General features: G+C 42.3%; 1 pseudogene; it reads right to left on the bottom strand.

Moving 5' to 3' along the window:
• Positions 1–3,376: 3,376 nt before the first annotated feature.
• Positions 3,377–6,501, bottom strand: LOC131403201 (T-cell surface glycoprotein CD1a-like; annotated as a pseudogene).
• Positions 6,502–6,768: the final 267 nt, after the last annotated feature.

Genomic DNA, 6,768 nt, shown 5'->3' with positions numbered 1-6,768 from the left:
GATAGCCTTAGGCTGATCAGAGTCCAGGACTACAGATGAGGATGGAATCCACCGACCAAAACTCACATGACTGTTATACGAGGGTGGTGTTTGAGATGTACAATTTTAATTTCCACAAAAGGTATTATACTGTATTCTTAATCTATTAATGTATTTAATTCAGCACCATTTTAAAGACCTGCCGTACTGCTCTGTGTCTAGTCTGTTGTTTATACCTGCTGCACAGAACCCCATAGTGTGCATCTAGTGCTTTTACTTACGTGTTGCCATAGGGATGAACATCTAGCGTGCTTCCAACACCTCAATACCATAAAAATGTTGTGATAGACATCTTTATATGTGTTCCCTCTGGACCTGGGTAAATATTTTCTATTATGCATATTCAGAAGTGGGACTACAGGGTCAACATGCACATCATTAGACAAGATACTGCTGCAGACTCTCCAGAATTTCTTCACCACCAATAATGCACGGGAATAGCCACCTAGTCCACATTTCTGCAAACACTGGCTTCTACAGCTTTCTGATTTTGCCAATTTCATGGTGAAAAATGAAATCTTGTCTTCACGTGTGAGAGTGAAAATGTAGATTGGAGCCTAGAGAAGCAATCAACCAGTCTAATCCAGGTAGCAAGATTGCAGTGATCCCACCGTTTGCTTTCCCCAATCTTGTATTTTTCACCTTTTCCCCCTTTCCCATATCAACTTTATTTTCCAAAACTTTACACGTGTGCAGCAGCTGCAACCTGCCCTAGGTCCCTTGGACATTCTCCTTGCCCTGGGCCTCCATTCTCAGCTCCCTAAACAAATTAGAGTTAAATCTTTTTCCACTAGTTCAACCCAAATAAATTGCTGTACTATGAAACTAAGATAGAAACAACAAACGAGAAAAAACAATAAATGTAAAATCAAAATAGAAAGGCAAAATTTTCAGGCTCAGAAAGAAAACGATGGTCTTTCTCTTCCTCACTACTTTATACTCAATATGTCCCTGCTGCATAGTAAGTGCTTAAGAATTATTTGTTAATTAATTAATGAATGCTAGAGTAGTTGATGTCTAGTCATATATATCTCCACTGACATTGCCATTCGGGGTCATCAATCGTAAAGAGTCGATCTCCATTAGTCACAAATACTGTATTTGCTAATTAGCCTACCTGATAAAATTTATTTCTAACCCCTAAATCAATACTCACAACACTTTAACAGTCATTTATAGACATGTGCAGAGTGGTGCAAAATTTGTAACCCTCCTCACACATTTCAAACTCAGGTTAAACAATGTGGTGCTCTGTCTTCTTTGTTTCAGTTCTCACACTCTAAATAAGTGTCCTTTTCACAGTCTATTTAGTGCCACATTTTCTGCATTTTTGTGCTCCTGGTTGAGGGATTTTGCTGTTTAAAATGGCCCTGAAGCATAGTGCTGAAGTTCTGTCTTGTGTTCCTGAGCAAAGAAGGCTGTGATATGCCTTATGGAGAAGATGCACGTGCAGATAAGCTTCGCTCATGCATGAGTTATAGGGTTGTGAGCCATGAGTTCAGTGTTAATGAATCAACAATGCAGGAATCCTAGAAAAAGGAAGAGGAAATTCACTGATCTGTATGTGGAGCCAGTCCAGGGAGTGCTAAAGTCATATCTATAATGCTACGATGAAGCTGTGGAAAGACAGAAAAGGAGCTAGATTTGTAAATTCACGAAATGACAACTGCTTTTTGTTTGTTTATTTGTTTTTAGAATCATAGTGGACAGCACAGCTGCGTGACTGAAAGCCCAAGAAATTTACCATCACGTTACCCAGGGTGGGGAAAATATTAAACACTTTTTGGCTGATCTTTTATTAGAAAGAAATACTGTGTAAAATATATAAATTATCTGCAAATGTATATATTAAATAAAGTGTCTTTAAACAGAAACACACATAAAACAAAGCTATATATTCATCAGTTGACACAAATGCTGTGACCAGAGGCTCACAGCAAGCTAACCCTGTATTTCCCACAGGAACAATGGCTCAATATTCACTAACTCAGTGTTCACAGTGACTTGAACACAAAGGCTGTGAATAGCAAGACCGTACTGGATGTATTCTCCTTACCTTGATCTCATTTCAATCCTGAGGATCAACACTCGTTCTCTTCTCTTTTTTGCTGAGGAAGATTCAGCGTGAGCTAACATCTGTTGCCAATCCTCCTCTTTTTTTGCTTGAGGAAGCTTAACCATGAGCTAATATGTGTGCCAATCTTCCTCTATTTTGTATGTGGGTTGCCACCACAATATAGCTGACAAGTGGTGTAGGTCTGTGCCAGGGATCCAAACCCACAAATGCAGGCCACTGAAGCAGAGTGCACTGAACTTAACCACTATGCCATGGGGCCAACCCCTTGTTCTTATTTATTGACCATCTTCTTTTCTCTTCAGTGACACACTTGCACTACTACCTCTCAGGCGTCACCTATATCAGTGCTTCTCAAATTTTAATGCACCCTTGAATCCCCTGCAGATTTTGATAAATGCAAATTATGATTCAGTAACTCTGAGATCCAAGATTCTATATTTCTAACAAGCTCCAAAATGATAACTCTGCTGCGTGTCCCTGAACCACACTGAATAGCAAGGGACTACATCCTGCCTTCCTCATTTTGCTTAGAATTCATGGAGCAATAGTTTCATTTAATTCTATAGTTAAATAATAAGAATGGTCAGTGACAACATCGTGCTTCTCCTTAGAGGCTGAGAGGAGTCACTAAGGAACTAGGAAATTGTGAGTCTCTTGGCCAAGTGAGAAGACTTTTAACAAGAAGAGCATCAAATATCTCAACTACTACAAACATGTCAGGAAGGAAAAGAATAAGAAAAGACTAGAAATTTACCGTAAGTTCAACACAGATTTTTATTGACAATATACTACATGAGGTAAGACACTTAGTTAAGGATACAAATATTAAAAAGATGTGGACTTTGCTCTCAAAAAGCTTAAAGTTATAAGGGGAAGAGGGATCCAAACAGCTACAATAAAGGGCAGGAAGTAAGCAGTAGATTTGGTAAAGTACAGTTCAAGTGTACTGAGGGTTCCGCTTGTGAATCAGGGAAGGTCCTCTGGAGGAAGTGATATCTGAAACGGACCTTAAAACCCATTAAAATATGACTATGTGGAGGTTGCTAGTACCCTAATCTATTCAGAGTTAAAATTTGACTTCTAAAGTCCCAGAACTCAGGTCAGAACAAGAAATCCTGCAAAATTGCATCTAGCTTATATTAACAACTGATCATTAAGCAGAAGTGAACAACAACAAAAAATGTTGTAGAGGAAGAGTTGAGTGGATGTCATATCTGTGTCAGGTTTAGATACATCCTGAGCCCCTGGGCTGCTGGGATCTCATTCTAAAGGGAGAATACTGCTTGGAGGTTCACAGTGTGTCCTGTCAACAACAGATATGGAAGTCACTGTGCATGAGGTGGAGGTGAGAAGTGAAGGGGAAGAAGGAAGGGGACTGGGTGGAGGAAAACTGAGGAAAGAGAAAACAAAAAAGATGGAAAGAGAAATGGGGAGTGGGGCAAAGAGCAGGAAGGATGGATACAAAGAACTCACCAGCGCTTCCTAAACCAAAATGCAAGAGCTGTCAGAAGTACCAGGGGCACTCTCACTGCCAAGAATGTCAAGCCCATGGAGCTGTGATGTTCTGTGGATTTGAGTGAACACAAGGGAGTCATTTCAAATCCATCCCATTTTACTGCATTTCCCTGGTCTTCGTTTTTTCATTTGAGTGTCTGCCTCACCAATCTCTTTTCTTCCTATTTCTTCTCTCATCCCTTTTCAGAGATGAATCCTTCATCTAACCCTCAACACCCTCCTACATTTGCACGTCCCTCATTTTCTACTTTTTTATTTCTTGGGTAACTTACTTTTCTTTCTTTTGGGTCTGAAACCCCTAGAATCCCAAATTTTTTTTTAAAGGTTTATTTATTATTTACTTATTTTGTGTGTGTGTGAGGAAGATCAGCCCTGAGCTAACATCCATGCCAATCCTCCTCTTTTTGCTGAGGAAGACCGGCCCTGAGCTAACATCTATTGCCAATCCTCCTCCTTTTTCTCCCCAAAGCCCCAGTAGATAGTTGTATGTCATAACCGCACATCCTTCTAGTTGCTGTATGTGGGACGCCACCTCAGCATGGCCAGACAAGTAGTGCCTCGGTGCACGCCCGGGAACTGCCAGTAGTAGAGTGTGCGCACTTAACCACTAAGCCACGGAGCCAGCTCCCCAAATTTTTAATCTAGTTCTCCTGTTCTGCTTGAAGACCAGCTACTCCCATTCCCAGCTTGGGCCCCAGTTCTTTTTTACCCCAGTAAAGGATGATATACTGGCCTCCTAGACTACTGTGTCTCATGCGGCAAGACAGGCCAGCTGCCTCAGTGGCTTCAAAATCCAAGGACACCAGAAGATACCATGTCCCATCAGCATTGGGCAAGATGTCACTTCGCTGAGTGCCTGCATGCTCCTGCTCGCCCTGCATCAACATCACCCAAATCGGTTTTGATTAGAAGCCAGACATGTGACAAACCAGCTTCAGATGGCCAAGACCAGGACTGTGGCCAGTGGACAGCCAGGCCTCTGGCTTTACTGGAGAGGACAGGAAAGGTATTCAGATGAAGACTCTAACACAGACTTAGAGGTTCAGATCTTCACATCAGTTTAGATAGACACATCTCTACCAACTCTAGGAATCTGTCACCTATGATTCCCTCTCCCTCTTGGCTCCTTCTTAGGAAGGGGATGAATGGAAATGTGTGATTTTAGAATAGAGAAGTCTTGGGGGAAGGGTGCAGGACTGACCTTGTCACTGGAGATCTGCCTTCCCTGCATCAAGAAGACTCAAGATGAGATGTGGGCAGGTGTCACTGAGGAACCTCTGTTATTTCCAGGCTGACTTTATCCAAATTGAATAGTCTGAAGACATGCTGAGCCCTACTTCCACCCTTTGGAGATGGCAACCCCGATGTTCTGGAAGCTGAGGAAATCTGATCCTTCATAAGCAACCTGCATGAAGCCTAATGAGGCTTCCCTGAAGTGCAGCTCACAACCTGCTGTAATCTGTACCTCAAAGGGATCTGGGGAAGAGGGGTTGTGAATTAATGAAAAAGGAGTACAAAAGATAAAATGAAATGAGAGGAAGCAAAAGATGATAGAAGCAGAAGGGGGAAGTGTAGGAGATTTGAGGGAATGGAGCAAAGTTTGGTTTCAGCAGAGCTTCAGAAAAAGGGGAATTGTTGCTAGTTGGAGATAGAGGAGGAGACGAATGACATAAGGAAGGGCCAAATTGTTCAAAGAAGGCAACATGAATGATGTGGTCAGAGAATAATGCAGGACGTAGTGTGAGAGAGTTGACATTATGATAATTTAGGGTGAGCGGAATGCAATAGCTTATAATGAATATATCAACAGAGATTGCTGAAGAGATGGAATGGGGGAGAAAAATCACACTTTAAGGAGTCAATCAAAGAGTGAGGAAGCTGAGGGTATCTGGTTGGAAACCAGGGAAAGGGGTTGTCACAAGATACCACTAATGGAAGATAATAAGGCACAATCCTGCAGTCAGTGAGAGAAGTTTGTAAGCAGCGGCAGATTAGAAGCTTTCGAAGTATCGGGATCTGCATTATACTCTCTGCCCAAAAGTATTTAATTGCAGTTTTATAGTGGAGAGAGGTAAGTTTCAGAAGTGAGGGGAAGCTGTTTCCCAGAACAATAAGAGATTCACTGAGACACACACACACCTCCCACCCATACCTCCAAACTCTATGGAGGGAACTGAACTCACATTCAAGCTGCCGTTGACTGGCATGGTCATGAAATGCCTGAAGATTTCCAATGGAGGACATATGGAATAGCTTTTCCAGTTCCATCCACTCTTCACTGCTGAAGTTGCCCTTGGGCCAGGGCCACAGGAAAAAGATAGTGCCAGAGTTGCTCCCCCACCCATGAGTCTGCAACTCACCCAACCAACCTGAGCCCAGAGTTTGTACCCAGGAACGATTGTAAAAGGATGAGATCTGGATGATTTGAATGGAGACTGTCCCCTGGAATTCTGTGGCAAAAGAACAGATACAATGAGGACAAAAACTGATATTGAGAAGGAGAGAGAAAGGAGAAAGAAAAGTACCAGAGAGGGGAAACTCAGAATCTGAAGGAAAGGAGAGCCGTAGTTACCTCAAGAGACATTTGCCTGCACCAGGGCCCCGTGCTTTCTATTCAGCCTTCAGAAGATCACAGGGACCTGTCAGGGACACTCAGAATGGAATGAGGCTGACACTCTCACCTTCCAGGTTTATGCTGGGGAAAACCCACCACATACACTCATACAAAAACACACATACACACTCACACGCACACACACACACACATAGACCCTCTTGCACCCAACTGGGCAGTTGCCAGAGTTCTTACCATCTTTATTGTCACCACCTGGGAGGAGAACTGCTAGCAATGGAAGTTGCAGAAACAGCATTTCATTTGCAAATATTACTTTCTCTCAGAAAAGTTGGTCTTTGATTTCTGTTCTAAACAAATCTACCACACAAGACTTCTATTCTGTCTTCCTTCTCTTACGAATAGAAAAATCTGTCCTTTAATCACTGTCTGCAACAAAGAAAATCTACTCCCTCCTTAAACCCTGGACTACTTATTCCAACTCTCATTTTCCCTCCAGTTCTCTGGACAGCCTACTCAGAACCTCATTTCCCTTCCGGTTCTCTGGACTACCAACTCAGACTCA

The sequence above is a fragment of the Diceros bicornis genome, chromosome 4, assembly GCF_020826845.1.
Source record: "Diceros bicornis minor isolate mBicDic1 chromosome 4, mDicBic1.mat.cur, whole genome shotgun sequence".
NCBI lineage: Eukaryota > Metazoa > Chordata > Mammalia > Perissodactyla > Rhinocerotidae > Diceros > Diceros bicornis.
The sequence above is the reverse complement of the archived record's forward strand: the minus strand, read 5'-3'. Positions and strand labels throughout refer to the sequence as shown.